This window comes from Scyliorhinus canicula, chromosome 5, assembly GCF_902713615.1.
Source record: "Scyliorhinus canicula chromosome 5, sScyCan1.1, whole genome shotgun sequence".
NCBI classification, from domain to species: domain Eukaryota; kingdom Metazoa; phylum Chordata; class Chondrichthyes; order Carcharhiniformes; family Scyliorhinidae; genus Scyliorhinus; species Scyliorhinus canicula.
In genome coordinates, this window is record NC_052150.1 from 57,535,877 (window position 1) to 57,559,396 (window position 23,520).

The following is a 23,520-nucleotide window of genomic DNA, read 5'->3' on the forward strand; positions in this document are numbered from 1 at the left end:
ACACTTTTTTTTGTTCAATATTCAGATTGAAGCAACAATCTGAACAACCAATAATTTCAGTTTACAAAAACAGAAAATGCTGGAATAACTCAATGAGTCAGGCAGCATCTATGGTGAGAGAAAAACAGCATCAATCAGTGGGATTTTCCGGGACTCCCAGCATCATGGCGGGTGGGACCAGAAAAGTCTGTTTTACGCCAATGTGAAAATCGATCGCAATTTTTCACTCCTAACTTTCTTGGTGGATCATGTATTCTGCTGAGCCATATTATCAGTGCTTATTAAAAAAAACTCACCAGAATCACATTCCCACCTCCAAATTAGACCAGTTCAGTCACATCCAGATATAACACCTGGCAAACTGCACTTCACTTGCAACTTCAAGGTTTGTGCACTCATCTAGCTTTCACCGTGCTGTGCTTGTGACTGCGCCAACACCATGTCAGGACTGCGCAAGCAAAAGCAGGAAGGGAAGTGGGAGTAGGGAAGAGACACTCTGGACGAGGGGTGGGGGCATTTACTGGAGTCCAGGGGGGAGGGATGGACAAAGGCATATGTCTGAGGTGGGGGGGGTTGAAAGTGAGGGCAGAAGGGCGAGACAGTCCTGGGGTTGTGTGCACCATGTAGTCGGGGCCAGAAAGCAGAGACATTCCTGGGACCATGCGCACCCAGCCTCAAGGCTAGTGCCAGTCCAAGGAGGGGACGGCCTTGCTATTCAGTTGTGCACAGCATGGTGTGCACGGCATTGTCAGTCCCTCACATATTTCGGACCTAGGAATTGGTGGCTTGATGCTGTGCCACATGTGGCATAGGCACAGTCAGGGGAGGCACGAGCAACCTGGAAATATGGAACTGATAATGACAAGGAGGGGTACACGATATGTCCAACATTGGGGGATCTCGCTAGGTCACTGTGCATTGGGCCTCGAGATGGGGAGGGATCGGGTCGATTATTGTATTGTATTGTTACTACCCATGGTGCGTATTACTTAGACACTATTAAACACGGAGTTACCTTGAGGTATTTATTTATATCTGTGAACTACATACATGTTTTAAATACAGGGTACAGTAAGGAGAGGACTCCATGACATGTCCTTATATGTTGCTAACCAGCTCTACACTGATTTGGACTCAAAGTTATGTGCCTCTTTATATGACCGGCGCATTAGAACATAGAACATAGAACAGTACAGCACAGAACAGGCCCTTCGGCCCTCAATGTTGTGCCGAGCCATGATCACCCTACTCAAACCCACACTATACCCGTAACCCAACAACCCCCCCCCTTAACCTTACTTTTATTAGGACACTACGGGCAATTTAGCATGGCCAATCCACCTAACCCGCACATCTTTGGACTGTGGGAGGAAACCGGAGCACCCGGAGGAAACCCACGCACACAGGGGGAGGACGTGCAGACTCCACACAGACAGTGACCCAGCCGGGAATCGAACCTGGGAACCTGGAGCTGTGAAGCATTTATGCTAACCACCATGCTACCCTGCTGCCCCTTGTTGTGTGCTCGGTCCCTGGTTATCCTTAAATGTACTGGATCTTTACACTAATCTCCCCAATGTCTTTATCCCCTCCTATGTGGGTGGCACAGTGTTTAGCACTGCTGCCTCACAGCTTCGTGGGCCTGGGTTCAATTCCGGCCTCGGGTGACTGTTTGTGTTGAGTTTGTACATTTCTCTCCATGTCTGCGTGGGTTTCCTCCAGGTGCTCCGGTTTCCTCCCACAGTCCACTGATGTGCAGGTTAGGTGGATTGGCTACGCTAAATTTCCCCTTAGTGTCCAAAGGTTAGGTGGGGTTACTGGGTTACCGGTTAGGGTGGAGGCGTGGGCTGAAGTAGGGTGCTCTTTCAAGTACTGGTTTAGAATCAATGGGCCGAATGGCCTCCTTCTGCACTGTAAATCCTATGATATTGATGGACATTAGTTACTTATAGTTTTATTCAAGTCTTGTGTTGTCATAAGGCTGATGTACTCACATTGTGTTCCAACTATAATTAACCTAACAGTAAACTATTTAATGATTAACATTACAAAATTAACAGAATGCATTAACAGGTTTCATACTCGCCGTCTTCCCCCTCCCAGTATTTGATATCAGGGTATAAGGTGGTCTTTGAGGTTGTGTACTCCTGCTATATCTCTTTTGCTGCCTAGCTCTGGCTAGGTGCAGACATGGCTTCATGTGCCTTCTCCATTGACGAAGCTGCACCATGCCTGGTTGGTTGGGTTGCTGTGGCATTCGTTTGGTGTCATGACTGGTGGCCATTCTTACTGGGTGGACAGAATTGGTATCCTCCCAGGTGTTGGGAGTGTCCCTTCTCTTTCTACCTTGTATGACATCTGGAAGCCTTCTGCGGTTGGGGTGAGGTGGGGGACAGGGGAACTGTCTTGTGGAAGGAAGAAGTCTATAGAGGTGGCTCACCTCTGTTGAGATGTGTTTGTGGTGGGATGCCACCTGCTTCCAGCAGACTCTGTGGTGTCACCACACTGGCTAGTATTTGTTGTATCTGTGTATTGATTGTCATCTCAACCGACTGGAGGGAGAGGCTCTCCTGGATGTTGTTCTGCCTCCAGTGACACCTCCACTGGGAGTGCTGCGATATTCTCCTGTGCTGTGGGTTGGTCTGGCTCTTGGTTCAGTTTGTGGACCTGAAAAGGGGAAGAACAGACTTGATCGGCAAACAGGGAAGAGAGGTTGTAAACAAGGTTAACATTGGGTTGCTGCTTTGTAGTTGGGCATTCCGGAGGACAGGTTTCTCACTGCTTAGGGACTGTGGTTGTCTCCATATCTTCAGCCAGTTGGAAAAAGTCGAGAGCTGTGCAGACACTGGACAGAAAAGGAATGATTTCACATGATGTACATAACTTGTGTCTGTTTGTCACGTACCTTAATGGCTCTTGAATTGGACTCCCCCTGCAGCATAGCCTGGGGTCTTCATGGTTTGGACCTAGCTGCCTTGGAGCCACTGTTCTTTAGTCAATAGGACAGTCACCCTGCTGACGAAACCTTAATTCAAATTGGTTAGGTGGCCATTAACTTCATTCCTGAAGGAAGAGCCGCATCATCAGGTGTGTGTCTTCTGGCTTAGGTGCCCCATAAAGATAACGTGACTGGGGTTTTATCCAGTGGTGTGTTTCCTTGGCTTGAAGATTAAAATACCAGTGAAAAGCTGTTAATATTTTACTCAAGTGCTTGAGAAATTATTGGTCGACTGCACGTGGAAAATATCATCAGCAAATTCACCAAATAGGCAAACATTAACCTGTCGTGACCCCTTACTGAGACCTGGGGGTGGGGGGGGAGGGGGGGATCCTCCATTTCAGAGACTTTAGGGCGGAATTCTCCAACCCCACTCCGGTGCTGGGAATAGCGGGATGCGCCATTTTTTCCCACGACACCGGTCCGACACGCTCCCGCTATTCTCCCCAACGCGCAAATTTTCCCGACCGCCTTTCCCGCGAATAACCCCGTCAAATTGCCCGAAACAGCCAAAACCGGCCTCCCGCTATTCTCCGGCCCGGAATGGCCGAAGTCCCGACGTCGGCACGCAAGTTGAGTACGCCGGCTGACACACCTGCTTTTCAAATTCGTCAGCCAGTCGAGCTGGCTGGCGAGGAGGTGAGCAGACCGCCGGACTGTGAGCAAACCGGGGCTGGCATCCCGGAGAACGCAGCGAACAGTGGGGGGGAGGGGGGGGGGGAAGGAGAAAGGGGGGAGAAAGAGGGGGAGAGAGAGGTAGGGAGAGGGAGTGAGGAGGGGAAGGGGGGTGGGGGGAGAAGGAGAAGGGGGGGAGAAGGGGGGAAGAAGGAGAAGAGGGGGAGGGAGGGAGAGGGAGCGAGGGGGGGCCGCTCGCGCCTTTTTACGACGCGGAGTGGCATCATTGTGGCGTCATTCGGGAATCACAGCCTTTCGCGTCATTTGACGCGTGACAACCGCGGCCCCGCTCCTAGCCCATTTCCGGGGCGTGAATAGCTCGGGAGAGGGGCCGTATCGGGCCGTCGTGAAGCTCGGCCGATTTCACGACGGCCATCCCAATTTTTATCGGGAGCGGAGAATACCGCCCTAAGTGCTGACACCAGGACTGAATTGGTGGGCTTCCACAACAAAATTGGTGTCGCTCCCGGAGCAATTCAACAACTGTTAATGGGCTAGGACTGGCACCACATAGACCACAATTGATTCCAATGAAAAACGGTGTTGGATACTCTGGCATCGAGACTGACACTCAAGAGGCTGAGAAGCTGCAGCCGCATATTAGCACTCCACTCCCCCCACCCACCCCTAACACACACACACACTCATCCCAGCCAACAAGATGGCAGCAGAAAGAACGGCAGAGCTCGAGACCCTGCTGGACGATGTGGAGGAGTGGCAGGCTACTCTGTATCCAGGAGTGGGAAGGAGACTGCCATCAGCTGTTGTCCACTGGGCCTGGGGGTAGGTTCAGATGCCTTGTGCAGAGGGAGGGGGGGGGGGGGGGGGGGGGGGGAGGGAGAGGGAGCGAGAGGGGCCCGCTTGTGCACACTGCCAGAATGTGGCAGTCATGTGGCATCAGTGCCACAAAAAAACTGCATGACCTCCAGGGTGGTTAGGCAGCCAGGGTGATTAGGCAGCAGTGTGCCCCTGTCCCCACCACTGCCACACATCCATTGTCCCCACCTCCACCAGTCCAAGGGTTCGGCGGGTGTCACGCGTCAAATTACACGAATAGGCTGCGAGTCCCGAATGACGCCACAATGACGCCGCTCCACTTCGTAAAAAGGCACAAGCGGCCCCCCTCTCTCTCCCTCTCCCTCCCTCCCCCCCTTCTCCTTCTCCCTGGCCATGAAGGCCACCAGAGCACCAGTCTGGGGATGACACTGACTTCCCATCACAACACTCTCTAACGCCCCCCACCATTCTAGAGACACTCACCTCAGTTGGGCATGTGCGTGAAGAGGCTCCTGGGGCACTATCTGGTGCCACACATGTGCTGTGGTACCTAAGGATTAGGTAGAAACCCCTGAGGTGGTGGATGGTCGGAGGACCCCCTGACCCCATGGACTAGCTGCCATCCAAACATGTTTCCCTGTTGCCCAAGAGCCACATGGACATTACAGCATCGCTCCAGAGCATAGCCCAGTCACAACGGGTCATGGCTGAGGGCATCCCTCATCCCTAGCATTGCCCGGGCACTGACTGACCTGAGCCAGGCACAGAAGTAGGTGGCACAGTCACTGGTTGATGTGACTCAGACCCAGAGGAAGGTAGCACATTCACTGGTTGATGTGGCACTGTTCCAGAGTGAAGTAGTCCACTTCCTGTGCTCCATGGCTGCAAGCATCGAGACCCAGGTCGAGATAGGAGTGGGCCTCCAGGACTGGCAGCACCAGGCGAGAGGGGAGCCTGAGGTTTAGCTCCGCTCACACCCCAGTCCCAAGGAGTAGCCCGAGAGCCATCGGGCACCCCAAGGGAGGAGGAGGTGATGGGACCAGTGCCTGTGATTCCAGCAGGGGAGGTTCCGGAACACTCCTCAAACTCTTTATCCACCCCCACTCCTGTCCCTGGCACATCTGATGGGCAACGGGCAGAACAGGTCAGCACCAAGCCACTTGGGATACCCAAGCAGCAGCAGGGCCCATCCGGGCTTGATTGCCCTAGAAGACGGCCGCCAAATGGGACGCAGATCACAGGATGGGAATCGCAGCAGGCCGCCTCCATTCTTGATGTACCACCGAGGGGGTCCACCCAAGCATAGCGTGAGGCCCATAAGGCCAGAAAGGTAGATACCAGTTAAGTTGGCATGGGTGCAGCATATTATAGAGCTAGGGGCTATAAAAACCTGTTCACAACGTTTCAGCCTGCCTTGATGCTCCGCCAGACAGGTGTGAGGGATAGGCTGGTGTAGGCTGGGATGGCTGCAGAGGGGGCGCTAGGGATGGGGGATGGGGATGGGGGAGATGGACTGATGGTGGGCTGTGGCCAGTGACCCCACTTCAGCCAGCTCTCACCACTCCAGTGCCGACCACATCCCTCTCCACCCCATACCCGTCCCCACCCCACCGCCACACATCCACTGTCCCCACCTCCGCCAGTCCAAGGGTTCGGTGGGACTGTGTGATGGCATGGCCAGCTCACATGCAGGGATCATCCAAGTTGACAGTGGAAGTGCTACCATGGGCAGGAGTCAGACGTGGCCGAATGGTGTGGAGCACCAGAGCTCATCGCAGAGCGGGTGTTCATCATCCTCCACCCCATGAACCAGACCCGCTGTTACTGCCAACCCAGGGGCTGCATCCCTATAGTGAGGCAGGTAGAAATCAGGGAGGGGGTTGCAAGGGTGTTTGTGGGGTTGTGGGAGGGGGGGGGGTAGATTGCGCAGGGAGGATGTTCACGGGATGGTGGTTTGTCTGGGATGTGTGAGGTTGGGATGAGGTGTCGTGCCGATGGTCACGCTCCTTTATTGGTGTACTCGGAGGTGAATCGAGCATCCCATGTCCGTTGGTCCTGTTGGACGGCCTCCTGTCCCTGCCCAGGCCCAATGTATGCCCGTCCTTGCCCTCCTCCACATCCTCCTCATCAAACAAGGCCTGGCGTTCATACTACTCCTCCAGTACGTTGCTCCTCTGCTGCACGATGTTGTGGAGGACACAGCAAGCCACCTGAACCGCATCTTCAGGATGCCAAAGCTCTGCTCGTTCATGCCCTTTGTCATAGCATGGGCATCGTTGTAGCGGGTCTCCGCGTCATGTGTGGCCTCCGGTTAGACTTCATCAGCCATGACCGATGCAGATAACCCCTGTCGCCCAAGAGCCAACCCATCACCCACTGGTGCGCTTTAAAGAGGTAAGGAACCATCAAGTGTGCCAGGATGAAGGCATTGTGCACACTGAACAACAAAAAAAGAAAAGTACAGTACAGGAACAGGCCCTTCGTCCCTCCAAGCCTGCGCCAACCATGCTGCTCATCTAACCTAAACCTTCTACACTTCTGGGATCCGTATCGCTCTGGGTGGCACGGAAACATAGTGGTTAACACTGTTGCTTCACAGTGCCATGGTCCCAGGTTCGATTCCGGCTTGGGTCACTGTCCGACCGGCACGTAGGGCTCCCGTGATGGCGCAAATGCACCTATGAACTCAGGTCTGTGAGATTCCGGTCAATTCCCCACTCAGCGCCTGGAAGGACCCCGTGACGTAAATGTTCAGGGTGACCATCACCTTCAGGGCCACCGGGAGCAGGTGTCCTCCCCCATTTCCCTGTGGTGCCTGGTGTGCCATGATCCGGCAGATATGTCGCACTGTACCCCTGCTCAGCAGGAGTCTTTGGCGGCATGCCCGGTCAGGCAGGTCTCGAATGACAGGCGGTGCCGATGCACATGAGGTCTAATGTGGCGCCTCCTTCCCACCTCCCCCTGGCCTGTTGGATGGCCAGCTCTCCATCCTCACTGGCTGCCCCTTGTCCCTCTGGGGTAGGCACCACCCCAAGCAGCTTCAGCTCGTACAGCCTCAGCGCTGCGGCGACGAGGATAAAGGCCGTCATTCCTGATTGGTCCCGAAGTCCATTGTCTGTATGGGGTGAAAGTCAGACATGTGAGCATGGTGCGTACTCCTGTGTCCAACCAAGTCCAATGGGCTGCACTGCAGGCCCTGACCCCACATGTCCCCCTCCCCTCTAATTCCACACCCAGCCATTCCCCTTGGCTCCAGCCCTGGACCCACTGGTGCCCAGCACCGTGGGGGCCTCTGGCCCTGACGCCCTTCCTGGTACCATTGGCTGGGTCTTTGTTAGGGTTCAAGTCTGCAGTACCCTCCACGTCCCCCGTCCGGCACCCTCCTGTAGGGGCTACTGTTGGCGTTGCTGCCCCGCCAAAGGATGGCGGCAGGTTGGGGTGGAGGGAAAGTTTTTTTAAATTATAAATTTAGAGGACCCAATTATTTTTTTCCAATTAAGGCGCAATTTAGCCTGGCCAATCCCCCTACCCTGCACATCTTTGGGTTGTGGGGTTGAGACCCACGCAGTCACAGGGAGAATGTGCAAACTCCACACGGACAGTGACCCAAGGCCAGGATCGAGCCTGGGTCCTCAGCGCCGTGAGGCAGGAGTGCTAACCACTGTGCCACCATGCCACCCAGTGTGAACGGAGAGATGGTAGAGTGTTAGGTGAGGGATGGGGTGTGGGGGATGGTGGCGTGGGTCCACCCATACGGCCAGTGGCACTCTGCACAACCAATGCAGTCAGTGGGGTGCGCAGAATGATCACTAATTTGCAGGCTGTGGCGATAGCAGTCCATGCCTGGATACACCAGTCCTGTGGGGGGTTCGCCCCGCCCGCATGGCCCATCCCATGGTCACCCCACCACTCCCCTCCCACCCTCCGTCCCCGTCCCCGTGCCTGGCAGAGCGCTCCCCAGCCAGCTCTCCCAGTGGCAGCCCACAGTCACACTTCGGCATGGTCCGCCTCCTCTCTCTCACTCATCGACCACGGCGCCTGTTTCCCCATTTTTGAAACCACGGGTGAATCATGCCATCAGTAATTCCTCCTGGCCGAGGGGGAGCATTGCGGAAGCCCCGGAAAATACTGGATCAGGCCCGCTAATGATATGCAAACGGCGTTTACTGTATGCAGAGTAGAACGCATTGATGCCGCTGTCAATGTACGAGAGTTTGTCATTGGGCGTGATTTTAGCCTCACGACCGATTCTCCGCCCAATCGCGTTTCACAATTTCAGCATGTTTCCCAGTAATCTCATGAGGTGGGATTCTCTGATTCAAAGGCTAAGTGTTGATGCTGTCGGATACGCCGTAGCGTTTCTCAATGCCGTGAACATGGGCCCAGGATCAGTAATTCTGGCCCTTACAGGGGGCCAGCACAGCGCTGGAGTGGTTCACGCCGCTCCAGCTGCTGATCCGGTCATGGAATGGGTGTCGGGGGATGTGCGCATGCGTAGTGGGTCCGGCGCGAATCCACGCATGCGCAGTCCAACCGGCGCGATTTCCTCGCATGCGCGGTGTCTCCCTTGTGCACACCGGCCCTGACCCAACCTAGCGCTGGAGTACAGGTGCTTGCATGGAAGAAAGGAGGCCGGGAGACAGAGAGGCCGGCCCGCCCATTGGTGGGTCCAGATCGCGGACCAGGCCACATCGGAGGCCCCCCCCTGGGGTCGGACACCGCTCCTCCCTACCACAAGCCACCACCCGACCCTTCAAAGCTGAGTTCCTGCCGGCTGAGAGCATGTGTGGACGATGCCACTGGGACTCGGCGTTTCCACGACGGCCGCGTGGCCCATCCCAGCCCGAGAATCGGCGACCAGCACCGCGTTAACCATGCCGACGCCAATGGCGCCGATTCTCCGCTCTGCGGAGAATCGCATGCCAGCAGGATGGCGCGATTCGCAGTGGTCACGGGGATTCTCTGGGCTCAGAGAACCCCGCCCAAGGTTAGTCTCTGGGACTCCCAATCTTGGGCCCGGCTTTTTAATTCATAGAATTTACAGTGCAGAAGGAGGCCATTCGGCCCATCGAGTCTGCACCGGCTCCTGGAAAGAGCACCCTACCCAAGCCCATACCTCCACCCTATCCCCATAACCCAGTAGCCCCACCTAACACTAAGGGCAATTTGGAACCTAAGGGCTATTTATCATGGCCAATCCACCTAACCTACACATCTTTGGACTGTGGGAGGAAACCGGAACACCCAGAGGAAACCCACGCACACACGGGGAGAACGTGCAGACTCCACACAGACAGGGCCCCAAGCCGGGATTTGAACCTGGGACCCTGGAGCTGTGAAGCAATTGCGCTATCCACAATGCTACCGTGCAGCCCCATTCCAAAGGCTTCTCCTTTGCCTTAACCAAAATGGGCCTGCAAGTTTAAATTTCCCATCCATGGCCCTTTTTCCTTTATCGTTCCTTTGGTTAAGTTACAGCTTTAAAGGCCATTTCCCTGGAGAATTTCTCATGTTTTGGACATTTGGTACAACTTTTAAAATGCAGTGATGGTCTGCAATGAAGAAGGAGCTTCATAAAGATGGCAACAGAATCTGAAGAGGAAGAAGCAACTAAATGGCTGTGGGTCGGGCCGCAATTGTGGGCAGTTAAATGATTGTGGCCTGCCACAGATCAGGTCCAGGTCAGGAAGGCAGAGGTCTCACTGGTCTAGAGGCCGAAAATATGAGAGGCACTCAGGCTTTTCATTAAATGGGATTTCCCTGTGTTCAATGTTTTATTCTGTTCCTTTACAGTGCTTTACTGAACTGGGAGAGGGAATGAAGGGGGTGGGGCAGCCATGTGGAGAAGGCACCGACTTGGAATTCAGGCTAGCAAAAATATGCAACTGAATTCTCTGCCTGACTGGTTTTGAAATAAATATTTCACAGGACTGACTTTCCTGGAACTTTAAAGCAATTGGATCTCGCCATGCAGGTTGCTGCTGCGGGCACTGCTGTGTTGAAGCTGTTTCCCCCAGGGATATAGTGGAGACTTTAGCTTGAGCTTAACTTGCATCTTTCGTTCTGCTGCCAGGATGGTCTTTCTCTGCAGTTTTTCAGGTGCGTTTTCTTCTTTGAATGAGCAGAAATTCATTGCGTGCGTTTCTTAATTCATGATTCAAGCATGGAGGGAACTGCTGCAGAGAATCCTCTGGCGTAGCACCTTCCTCGACCTCTAACACACCTCTAATACGGCACTCACAGGAACAGCATTCTAATTCAGCTCTCTGCTCCAAGTCACAAATAGACTGCTTATTTTCAGTTAGTCAGTACGCAGAACATAGTTTAAAATTCCAATCTTGCTGAGGTAGGTTTATTATGAAACCTTTATCCAAAAGCTTGCCTGTAATCTTACAGCTAGGAACTGTCTGTTTCTTCCACAACTAAAGAAGCTTGCAGCCGAATTCTGCTGATATTACGATCTTGAGATATAAGAACAAAGAACAAAGAAAATTACAGCACAGAACCAGGCCCTTCGGCCTTCCCAGCCTGCGCCGATCCAGATACTTTATCTAAACCTGTCTCCTATTTTCCAAGGTCTACTTCCCTCTGTTCCCGCCCGTTCATATACCTGTCTAGATGCCTCTTAAATGATGCTATCGTGCCCGCCTCTACCACCTCCGCTGGCAAACCGTTCCAGGCACCTACCACCCTCTGCGTAAAAAAACTTTCCACGTACATCTCCCTTAAACTTTCCCCCTCTCACCTTGAAATCGTGACCCCTTGTAACTGACACCCCCACTGCTATCCCCACAGGGCTGTCCACCCTGTCCATACCTCTCATAATTTTGTATAGCTCAATAAGGTCCCCCCTCAACCTCCGTCTTTCCAACGAAAACAATCCTAATCTAAGCATTTGAGGAGTATGTGATTTTACTCTGATAACGCTAGTTTTATTCCCCTTTTCACTAAACCTATTAATTCACTACTACAGTCCCCTTGCATCTTTTTCTTGATTTCTTCAGTGTTTTTTTCAGGGGATGTAGATTATCCCTGTTAGCATGTGTTATCGCTACCCATGGAATCTACTGCTTAAACACCATTAAGCAATTCACCATGAGGTATTTATTACCGGTTCACCTCAGGTGGCTGGACAGCTGGTTTGCGATACAGATACATGCCAATGGGATAGTTTCAATTCCCATTTTGGCTTCTCAACCTTGCCCCTTGCCTGAGGTATGCTGATCCTGAGGTTACATCACTACCAGTCAACTCTCCCCCTCAAACCTGTTATGCACCAGGGTTTAGAGAACCTCAAAGTGTATTATGGAGTTCACCTGACCCACAACTTTTATTAGAACGTGGTTATCGGGAGCACACGAGCCTACTCTGCAGGTGTGATGAAACAGAGATCTACAGTACATTTAAATTAAAACAATGTTTATTTATGAAACCAGTTAACACTTTATAAACCCACAGTAAACATCTTAACAACTTTCAACACCAATAAATGCCCCAAAGAATACAGTACTCTATAAGTAACTCTTAATCTTTCCTTGCAACATCCATAAGACAAAAATAACCCTTTTTACAGAAAGACATCAGGTTTGACTTCTCTACTGAGAACAGTTACCACTTTGAAATCACCAAATGAACATTCATTGGACACTAAGGGCAACTTATCATGGCCAATCCACCTAACCTGCACACCTTTGGACTGTGGGAAGAAACCGGAGCACCCAGAAGAAACCCACGCACACACGGGGAGAACGTGCAGACTCCTCACAGACAGTGACCCAGAGATTCATACACATCTTGCAGTGACTGCAGCTTCTCCAAATCTAAAACAATACTAAACACACCCTGTAGCAGACAGCCCAAAGCGAAAGTAAAAGCAGATAGACAGCCCAGCTCCACCCACACTCTGACATCATTGTTAAACACCCATTTCGTAAAGGTACATCCACTCCAGCTATTTTATAAACACTTATTTCTTAAAGGTACTCTCACATGACACGTCCCCCCAGAAAAAAGAAATAAACCATCAACTTCGAGATGGTTTCATTTTTCACTTTCCTTGAAGAAATATGTACAATGAATATACGTTTTTTTTTACAAAACAAAACACGCAAACATTTAAGAATAACATAGTCCATTTTTGTTCTTCCTCCAACTGAAATTCTTCTCGATTAACTGTCTCTTTGGACAAGAAGGTCTCTGCATGATCCATCCATTTCTCTATGCCTTGGCATTTCTCTTTAAAGCCACATACTTCAGATCAATCTGATCACAGAGTCCCTTGTAATTCTCCAATATTGGAGCATTGGTTGTCACAGCTTTCAGGCAGTCAACTGCCTGTTGAAATTCTGCTGTCCATTGAAATGTTCGATGTTTCTTCAGCAAGTCCATCAGATGCTTTAAATGTTTCTTCCATGTCTAGCTGAAAATTACCAGATCGTTCATGTATACCGCACAGTTGGGTAATCCTGAAACAACTTTGTTAGTTAACCGTTGAAATGTGGCTGGGGCATCTTTCATGCCAAATGGCATAACTTTGAGTTGGTATGTACCATCTGGAGTCACAAAAGCTGAAATCTCCTTCACCCTTACGGATAAAGGTACCTGCCAGTAACCTTTACTTTAAGAAAATCCAGTTTGTAAATAAAAGTGGATTGTCCCACCTTTTCAATGCAATCCTCCAAGCGTGGGATAGGATAATAGTCCATTCTTGTAACTGCATTAACCTTTCTATAGTCCACACACAACATTGGGTACCGTCTGGTTTTGGTACCATCACTCTGGGTGAGCTCCATTGGCTGCAACCCACTTCAATTATGCCATTTTTAAGCATACTCTCAATCTCTTTGTTAAACTGTGCCAATTTTAAAGGGTTAAGTCCATATGGATGTTGTTCAATTGGAACAGCATTTCCCACATCTACATCATGTATAGCCATTTTAGTACTTCCCAACTTATCTCTACAAACCTTCCCATGTGATATCAATAACTCTTTCTGGTCAGTCCGTTTTTCCTCTGAAAGGTAACTCAACAATTCATCCCAATTTTTAAGAACATCCTCATTTTCCAATTTAATTTGAGGTATGTCAAATTCACAGTCATCTGGGTTTGGTTCGTCACTTTGAGTTAGAATCATTAAAACCTCCTCCGTTGCTCTCCTTCCCTTTCAAAGTACCTTTTAAGCATATTCACATGAGACACTCAGTGAGTTTTCCTTCTATCTGGCGTTTTTACCACATAATTCACCTCATTTAATTTCCTTTCAACATAGAACATTCGGCCCATCGCGTCTGCACCGACCTGCACCAAGCCCTCACTTCCACCCCATCCACGTAACCCAAGAACCCCATTAATCTTTTTTGGACACTAAGGGCAACTTATCATGGCCAATCCACCTAACCTGCACACCTTTGGACTGTGGGAAGAAACCGGAGCACCCAGAAGAAACCCACGCACACACGGGGAGAACGTGCAGACTCCTCACAGACAGTGACCCAGCGGGGAATTGAACCTGGGACCCTGGCGCTGTGAAGCCACAGTGCTATCCACTTGTGCTACCATGCTGCCCACACAGTCAATCTGATAAGTTCCACAAAACCTTGCTTTTAAAGGTTCACCTAACACTGGGAACAATTTAAAACTTTATCTCTGCTGGCAAAACTACAAACTTTGGATTTCTTGTCTGCTACCCGTTTCATCACATTTTGTGCAGCTTTTAAATGTTGTCTCGCCAATTCCCCTGCTCTATTTAATCATTGCATAGAATTTGACACGTAATCCAATGATGTAAGTTCCGATTTCTCACTCACCAATTTTTCGTTAATCAAGTTAAGTGGTCCTCTTACCGCATGACTAAAAATTAGTTCAAAAGGACTGAATTTGGTTGACTCATTAGGAGCATCCCTAATTGCAAACAGTACAAATGGAATTCCTTTATCCCAATCCACTGGATAATCTTGACAATAAGCCCTCAAAGTCTTTAATGCCTGATGCCACCTTTCTAACGCTCCCTGCGATTCTGGGTGGTATGTAGTTGGTTAAATTGTTTTATTCCTAAGCTATCCATAACTTCTTTGGATAACCTTGAGGTAAAATTTGATCCTTGATCCGATTGTATTTCTGTAGGTAGTCCACATCTGGTAAAGAATTTAAGTAACATCTCCACAATCATTTTAGCTGTAATATTGCGAACTGGAATGGCCTCTGGAAACCTAGTAGACACATCCATTACAGTCAAAAGATATTGATTCCCACTTTTCGTTTTAGGAAGCGGTCCTACGCAATCAATTAAGATCCTTGTTAAAGTTCCTCAAATGCTGGAATGGCTATTAAGGGCGCTGGTTTGAGGTTTCCCTATCACTTGATATGTGTGACATGATCGACAAAATTTAACTACATCTTTATGTAGTCCAAGTCAATAAAAATGTTTTTGTATTTTAGCTTGAGTTTTCCTTATTCCCAAATGACCTCCCACTGGTACCTCATGTGCAATTTGTATACACTCAGATTCCTCTTCCGTGTATGCTTTCTGTTACATCCATTTTATTTTTATATCTTTCTGTTGTAACTCCACCAATTTTCCTGAACTAAAAATATCTGCCTCATCCTGCCTCGTTCTTTTTCAACCAACTGATCAAAAATCGTTTCCGAATATTGCACTTCAACTTTATCTTCACTCTCTGATTTATCCTCTTGTCTTAACCTGTGACTTTGCGACCTTGTTACTACACAATCTGGAAAATTCCCAGGATACTTGTCCTTCAACACTTCAGTTGTCTGATTTCCCACTGGCCTATCAATCACAGTAGGCATCACTCCCACCTGTGATCCAGCTGTATCATTACCCAAGATAAACTGTATTCCTGGACAAAATAGTTTCTCAATACTCCTGCTACCACTTCACCACTCTTCACTGGACTTTTCAACCTTACCTTATATAATGGAACACTACTCTTCTCATCCTGAATTCCACATATTACCACCTTTTCTGGCAACTTTCTTCCCAAACTACGTAACTCCTCATCTCTTACCATTAAAGATTGACTAGCTCCCGTATCTCTTTACCTGCTCCTTCTGGTACACATGAGTAAACTTTACCCACACAAGTAAATTCTTTAACGACATCTAGCACCTTCTGATCAATCACCTCGTGATCAGGCTGTACACCCTTTTGCACCTCCTTCGCATCAGTGGGGGATGGGAACCAGATTAGCAAGTTAGAGGTTAGTAAAGTGGCAGCAACTAAAGCCAGTAAGGTACTGGATAATAAACTCAATGTGGCTAAGGGGAAGAGTACACAGGGAAGAGATGATGATCGCAAAGGGACAGGTGGTCTGAGGTGCATTTGTTTTAATGCGAGAAGTGTAGCAGGTAAGGCAGATGAATTTAGGTCTTGGATCAGTACCTGGGAATATGATGATGTGGAGATGCCGGCGTTGGACTGGGGTGAGCACAGTAAGAAGTCTTACAACACCAGGTTAAAGTCCAACAGGTTTGTTTCAAACACGAGCTTTCGGAGCACGGCTCCTTCTTCAGGTGAATCTACCTGAAGAAGGAGCCGTGCTCCGAAAGCTCGTGTTTGAAACAAACCTGTTGGACTTTAACCTGGTGTTGTAAGACTTCTTACTGGGAATATGATGTTATTGGTAGTACTGAGACTTGGTTGAGGGATGGGCAAGACTAGCAACTAAATATCCCAGGGTATTCGAGCTTTCGGAGCACGGCTCCTTCTTCAGGTGAATTCACCTGAAGAAGGAGCCGTGCTCCGAAAGCTCGTGTTTGAAACAAACCTGTTGGACTTTAACCTGGTGTTGTAAGACTTCTTACTGGGAATATGATGTTATTGGTAGTACTGAGACTTGGTTGAGGGATGGGCAAGACTAGCAACTAAATATCCCAGGGTATCTTCAGGAGGGATAGAGAGGGAGGTAAAAGGGGTGGAGGAGATGCATTACTGGTCAGAGATGATTAAGGAGGATGGAGGAAGGAGGATGGAGGATTCGAGCACTGAGGCAATATGGGTAGAGCTAAGAAATAGGAAGTGTGCAGTAACATTGTTGGGACTTTACTACAGGCCTCCCAAAAGCGAGCGTGAAGTAGAGGTACAAATATGTAGACAGATTATAGAACAATGTAGGAGCAATAGGGTGGTTGTGATGGTAGATTTTAACTTCCCCAACATTGAATGGGACTCGTGTAGTGGTGGAGGCGTAGATGGAGCAGAAATTGTAAGGAGCATCCAGGAGAGTTTTTTTAGAGCAGTATGTAAATAGTCCAACTCGGGAAGGGGCCATACTGGACCTGGTATTGGGGAATGATCCCGGCCAGGTGGTTGACGTTTCAGTCGGCGATTACTTTGGGAATAGCGATCAGAATTCCATAAGTTTTGGAATACTCATGGACAAAGACGAGAGTGGTCCTAAAGGAAGAGTGCTAAATTGGGGAAAGGCCAACTATAACAAAATTTGGCAGGAGCTCGGGAATGTGGATTGGGAGCAGCTGTTTAAGGGTAAATCCACATTCGAAATGTGGGAGTCTTTTAAGGAAAGGTTGATTAGAGTGCAGGACAGACATGTTCCTGTGAAAATGAGAGATAGAAATGGCAAGATTAGGGAACCATGGATGACGGGTGGAATTGTGAGACTAGCTAAGATGAAAAAGGAAGCATACATAAAATCGAGGCGACTCAAAACTGATGAAGCTTTGGAGGAATATCGGGAAAATAAGACAAATCTCAAACGCACAATAAAGAGGGCTAAAAGGGGTCATGAAATATCTTTGGCTAACAGGGTTAAGGAAAATCCCAAAGTCTTTTATTCGTATATAAGGAGCAAGAGGGTAACTAGAGAAAGGATTGGCCCACTCAAAGACAAAAGAGGGAATTTATGCGGGGGTCAGAGGAAATCATTGAGCTTCTTAATGAGTACTTTGCATCCTTATTCACCAAGGAGAGGGTCATGATGGATGTTGAGGCTTGGGATGGATGTTTAAATACTCTACGTCATGTCGGCATAAGGAAGGGAGAGGTTTTGGGTATTCTAAAAGGCATTAAGGTGGACATGTCCCCAGGACCGGATGGGATCTATCCCAGGTTACTGAGGGAAGTGAGGGACCAAATAGCTGGGGCCTTTGCAGCATCCTTGAGCAGGGTGAGGTCCCAGAGGACTGGAGAATTGCTAATGTTGCCCCCTTGTTTATGAAGGGTAGCAGGGAGAATCCAGGGAATTACAGACCCATGAGCTTGACGTCAGTGGTAGGCAAACTGTTGGAGAAGATACTGAGGGATAGGATCTATTCACATTTGGAAGAAAATTGACTTATCAGTGATAGGCAGAATGGTTTTGTGCAAGGAAGGTCATGTCTTACAAACCTAATAGAATTCTTTGAGGAAGTGACAAAGTTAATTGATGAGGGAAGGGCTGTAGATGTCATATACATGGACTTCAGTAAAGCATTTGATAAAGTTTCCCATGGCAGATTGATGGAAAAAGTCAAGTCGGATGGGGTTCAGGGTGTACTAGCTAGATGGATAAAGAACTGGCTGGGGAACTGGAGACAGAGAGAAGTGGTGGAAGGGAGTGTCTCAAAATGGAGAAAGGTGACTAGTGGTGTTCCACAGGGATCCGTGCTCGGACCACTGTTGTTTGTGTTATACATAAATGATCTGGACGAAGGTATAAGTGGTCTGATGAGCAAGTTTGCAGATGATACTAAGATTGGTGGAGTTGCAGATAGCGAGGTGGACTGTCAGAGAAACAGCAAAATATAGATAGATTGGAGAGTTGGGCAGAGAAATGGCAGATGGAGTTCAATCCAGGCAAATGCGAGGTGATGCATTTTGGAAGATCTAACTCAAGAGCAGACTATATGGTCAATGGAAGTGTCCTGGGGAAAATTGATGTACAGAGAGACCTGGAAGTTCATGTCCATTGTACCCTGAAGGTGGCAACGCTGGTTGATAGAGTGGTCAAGAAGGCATACAGCATGCTTGCCTTCATCGGATGGGGTATTGAGTACAAGAGTCGGCAGGTCATGTTACAGTTGTATCGGACTTTGGTTAGGCCACATTTGGAATACTGCGTGCAGTTCTGGTCGCCACATTACCAGAAGGATGTGGATGCTTTAGAGAGGGTGCAGAGAAGGTTCACCAGGATGTTGCCTGGTATGGAGGGTGCTAGCTATGAAGAAAGGTTGAGTAGATTAGGATTGGTTTCATTGGAAAAACGGAGGTTGAGGGTGGACCTGATTGAGGGCTACAAACTTATGAGAGGTATGGACAGGGTGGATAGCAACAAGCTTTTTCCAAGAGTGGGGGTGTCAATTACAAGGGGTCATGATTTCAAGGTGAGAGGGGAAAAGTTTAAGGGAAATGTACGTGGAAAGTTTTTTTCGCAGAGGGTGGTGGGTGCCTGGAATGCTTTGCAAGCAGAGGTGGTAGAGGCGGGCATGATAGCATCATTTAAGAGGCATCTGGACAGATATATGAACGGGTGGGGAACAGAGAGACGTAGACCTTGGAAAATAGGCAACAGGTTGAGATAAAGGATCTGGATCGGCGCAGGCTGGGATGGCCGAAGGGCCTGTTCCTGTGCTGTAATTTTCTTTGTTCTTTGGTCTTTTACCACTTTAACAAACCCCACTGTCTTACCCTGTTTTATCACATCAACCCTCCCAGGGCTTTTCTTCAACCACCAACAGTGTGACTTTACATGGCCTAGTTTATTACAGTGAAAACATTTGAAACTTTTCATTTATTTTCCACCCTCCTGGATTTATTTTTTAATCTGAGGTACACTCTCCTTCTTATTTCCCATCAGATCTCCTTTACCTCTACCACTTGAGTATTTCTCATGTCCGCAGTTTCTATCCCTCACAGGCTGAAACTGATGTCGGAAACCAAGCTTTGATTTATGAACTAATTCATAATCATCTGCCACTTCTGCTGCTAACCTCGCAGTTTTAACCCTCTGCTCTTCCACATGAGTTCTCACTACATCAGGAATTCAATTTTTAAACTCCTCCAAAAGGATAATTTCTCTGAGAGCTGCATACGTTTGGTCTATTTTCAAACCCCTTATCCACCTCTCAAAATTACTCTGTTTCATCCTTTCAAACTCCATGTATGTTTGACCAGGTTCTTTCCTTAAATTTCTAAACCTTTATCTGTAGGTTTCGGGCACTGTTTGATATGCATCTAAGATGGATTTTTTCACCTCCTCATACGTCCTCCGGTATTGATGCAAGCCCTACCTACCAGCTTTGTTTGAATCAGTAATACCTACGTGTCCTATAGCCATTTCATTTGTTTAGCTACATTCTCAAATGAAATGAATAAGGCTTCTACCTTCTTCTCATCAAACCTCGGCACTGCATGGGCATATTTAAATAGATCCCCACCAAGCCTTCGACAGTGACGCTCAAGCTCATTATCCTCATCACACTCAGACCACATGTTTTTCTTTCTATCTGCCAATTTCAACTGACTATCATGTTTCATGCACATTTTCTGAAGTTCAAACCATCTCTCTTTTTGCCTGTCCTCTCTCCTTTTCTTTTTCCTCTCTGTCCCTTTTTCTCTCTTTTTCTTTTTCCTCTCTATCTCTTTCTCTCTCCTTTTCATTTTCCCTTATCTGTACCTCCCTTTCTCTTAATTTTTGATCTGCTGGGGCTATTCTTTCTTTTGTTCTTTCTTCTCTCTCCTTTTCTTTTTACCTGATCTGTATCTTCCTTTCACTCTCTTTTTCTCTCATTGCATATTCAGACTGCTTTAATTCTTTTTCATGTTCAAGTTGGTTAATCTGCAACTGGATCTTTGCCATTTCCAATGAGTCAGACTGTATCTCAGGCAATTTCAAATGCTCAGCGAGCGCCGTATGTTTTTCGCATTCTTTCAGATAATGTTAATTGCAATGTTTTTGCCAAATCTAAAAGCCTGTTTTTAGTCTCTGTCCGTATGGTACTGTGTGTGACCTTCTCCACCGCCAAAAATGTCAGAGCCTCTGAAAGAGCCATTGTCCACAACACACACCCAACTTTAACTGGAATACCGCACCTGAAAAGCAAACTCAATATGCTCACCCCTAACTCTCTTTAAGTTCACTAAGCCAATCCAATAGATAGACTTTCAGATCCCCTCGAGCCCCCAATTTCTTATAGAACATAGAACATTACAGCGCAGTACGGGCCCTTCGGCCCTCAATGTTGCCCCGACCTGTGAAACCATCTGAAGCCTATCTGACCTACACTATTCCATTTTCATCCATATGTCTATCCAGTGACCACTTAAATGCCCTTAACGTTGCCAAGTCTACTACTATTGCAGGCAGGGCGTTCCACACCCCTACTACTCTCTGAGTAAAGAAACTGCCTCTGACATCTGTCTACTACCCCTCAATTTAAAGCTATGTCCCATCGTGTTGGTCATCACCATCCGAGGAAAGAGACTCTCACTGTCCACCCTATCTAACCCTCTGACTATCTTATATGTCTCTATTAAGTCACCTCTCAGCCTTCTCCTCTCTAACGAAAACAACCTCAAGTCCCTGAGCCTTTCCTCGTAGCAGTGGCCCCAAAACAGATCATTTCGGTACACCACTAGTAACTGTACTGCAGGATGAACATTTGCCATCAACCACCACCCTCTGTCTTCTTTCAGCTAGCCAATTACTGATCCAAACCACTAAATCACTTTCAATCCCATACTTCCTAATTTTCTGCAATAGCCTACCGTGGGGAACCTTATCAAACGCCTTACTGCAATCCTTTCCTCTACATCTCTGGAACTATTCGGAGGCCTATAGACAACTCCCAACAGGGTGACGTCTCCTCTCCTCTTCCTTTACCCAGAGTCACAACATCAGTAAATTAAGCAATAATTCTTTAAAGATTTTCGAGATCTTTGGTCCTGGACTGCTCCAATGATTTACAGGCACCAGAATTGTAAGTGAAATGCACAACTGTTTATTTTTAGCAAGAAAAGAGGTAAAACATGCAATAATTAAACTAGAAAAAGGGTCTGCTAATCTATTACTTTCCCATCCCACTCTGTATCCAAACTCACACAAGACAGATGCGCAAAGAGGAAGGGAAAGGGGTAAAATGATAGGGATTTGCTGATGTTGAAGTCTTTGTAGTTGGCTATCTTCGCAAGACGCGAAGTATTGACAACCACCAGTTGGATTGGATCTTCTGGTATGTGCATTCAGTCAGAACTTTCAATTATTGGCCCACTGAGGTAAGATTAGAGTTCTCCAATTATCAGATTTTAAAACTAGGTTTTCAAATAACACAACCTGCCTGGTGCTGGTCTGGCTCTTCTTGCAGGTTTAACTGGCCATGGAGAGAGAGCAAGAGAAAGGCCTTTTCTTCAGGACTTTAAAGAGATCGTCAGGAGAGAGAGAGACAATGAGAACTGTGGCTCTGTTAATGAAAAGAGAACTTCACTATGCAAAATAGATCATGTCTGAGTTTGGCAGAGCCTTCCCGAACACCAGAATTAATCATTATTGAGAACAGGTCAAGTCCTTGGAAATCAAAGTAGCCGATTGGCTGCCAGCCAAGTCCATCAAATTATATCATCACTGGGACAGACCAAATAGCACTGATACCAGGGGTCTCCAGAGGCAAAACCAAATGGCACATCTGCCTGGGAGGAGGGGGGCAGTTCCAGCAATCCTCAGAAAACAAAAGTTATAATAGCCAAGATAACAAAAAAATAAAAGGAATACACGAGGGAAATCAGGTTTAAATAGGAAGATCCTTACACAATCCATGTACGGGTAGGGAGAGGACCCCATAGCATGTCCTTACATGTTGCTGACTAGACTACTCTGACATCTAGATTATATGCCTTATATCACTGGTGGTAGAACTGTACTCAATACCCATGATTGGGCAGCACGGTAGCATGGTGGTTAGCATAAATGCTTCACAGCTCCAGGGTCCCAGGTTCGATTCCTGGCTGGGTCACTGTCTGTGCGGAGTCTGCACGTCCTCCCCGTGTGTGCGTGGGTTTCCTCCGGGTGCTCCGGTTTCCTCCCACAGTCCAAAGATGTGCGGGTTAGGTGGATTGGCCATGCTAAATTGCCCGTAGTGTCCTAAAATGTAAGGTTAAGGGGGGGGGGGGGGGGGTTGTTGGGTTACGGGTATAGGGTGGATACGTGGGTTTGAGTAGGGTGATCATTGCTCGGCACAACATCGAGGGCCGAAGGGCCTGTTCTGTGCTGTACTGTTCTATAACCCTCAATGCACTGGGTCTTTCTGCTAAATCGACATGGGGCATCAGGACATCCACCAAAAACAGTGCAGGGGGAACAGAGGAATATCAACAACAATTATGCTTCCAGGATTTGAGGGAGAAGAAGGAGAATCAGCTTCAGGATATGGTGAGAAAGACTCATCTGAGAGATGTTAGGAAAACTCAAATTCAAAATGAAGGATTTGGGCACTTTAAGTCATGGTACATATTCTTGGGAGAGTCCATTGTAGCTTGGGCAAGATGTTGATTGGACTTGAATTAGTATTTTTTTCTCTCAGGAATGCACAAAGGACAGATTGATCCAAATGTAAAAGGGCAGCTGCTAAAGTGCATGTGCAAAAAGCTCCAAAGAACACCATACGTCGTAGCTGAGAGGGTCAGACTTGCACACCTCAACAAGGATATTAGTGCAAGGCTGGGCTCCATTCTACTCCAAAGGAGTCAGTCTGACTGAAGCTAATAATGCCTGGATGTACTCAAACATATCCAACCCTGTGTATAATAGCACCATCATGCCTGGGACATTTGAGGGCGCAGGGAGGGGTTGGCTCTGCTTCCATTGATCCATCAGGCTGTTTGACAGCTGCAAGGGAGGATCAGAGAATGGAATGCCTGAAATGAGGACAGACCAAAGGCTTACATTGAATTCCGAGATAAACGATGGAAGGTGATCATTGCAAAGTTAAGCTCAATCATATTTCTGCTCGATGTACCCACAGAGATGAGGAGGCAATGGAGGCAGCAGGCAATGTCAATGTTCTCATGAAACTGAGGAGGAGGTAAAGGGCCCATCACTGTCAGGCAGGCCAAAGGGAAG

At 48.2% G+C, this 23,520-nt stretch overlaps 1 protein-coding gene across 9 annotated transcripts in view; it reads left to right on the forward strand.

The window, feature by feature from the left end:
* The window catches only part of phactr1 (phosphatase and actin regulator 1), a 707,078-nt gene that overhangs the window by 588,349 nt on the left and 95,209 nt on the right, over positions 1–23,520 (forward strand). The window lies entirely within an intron of this gene.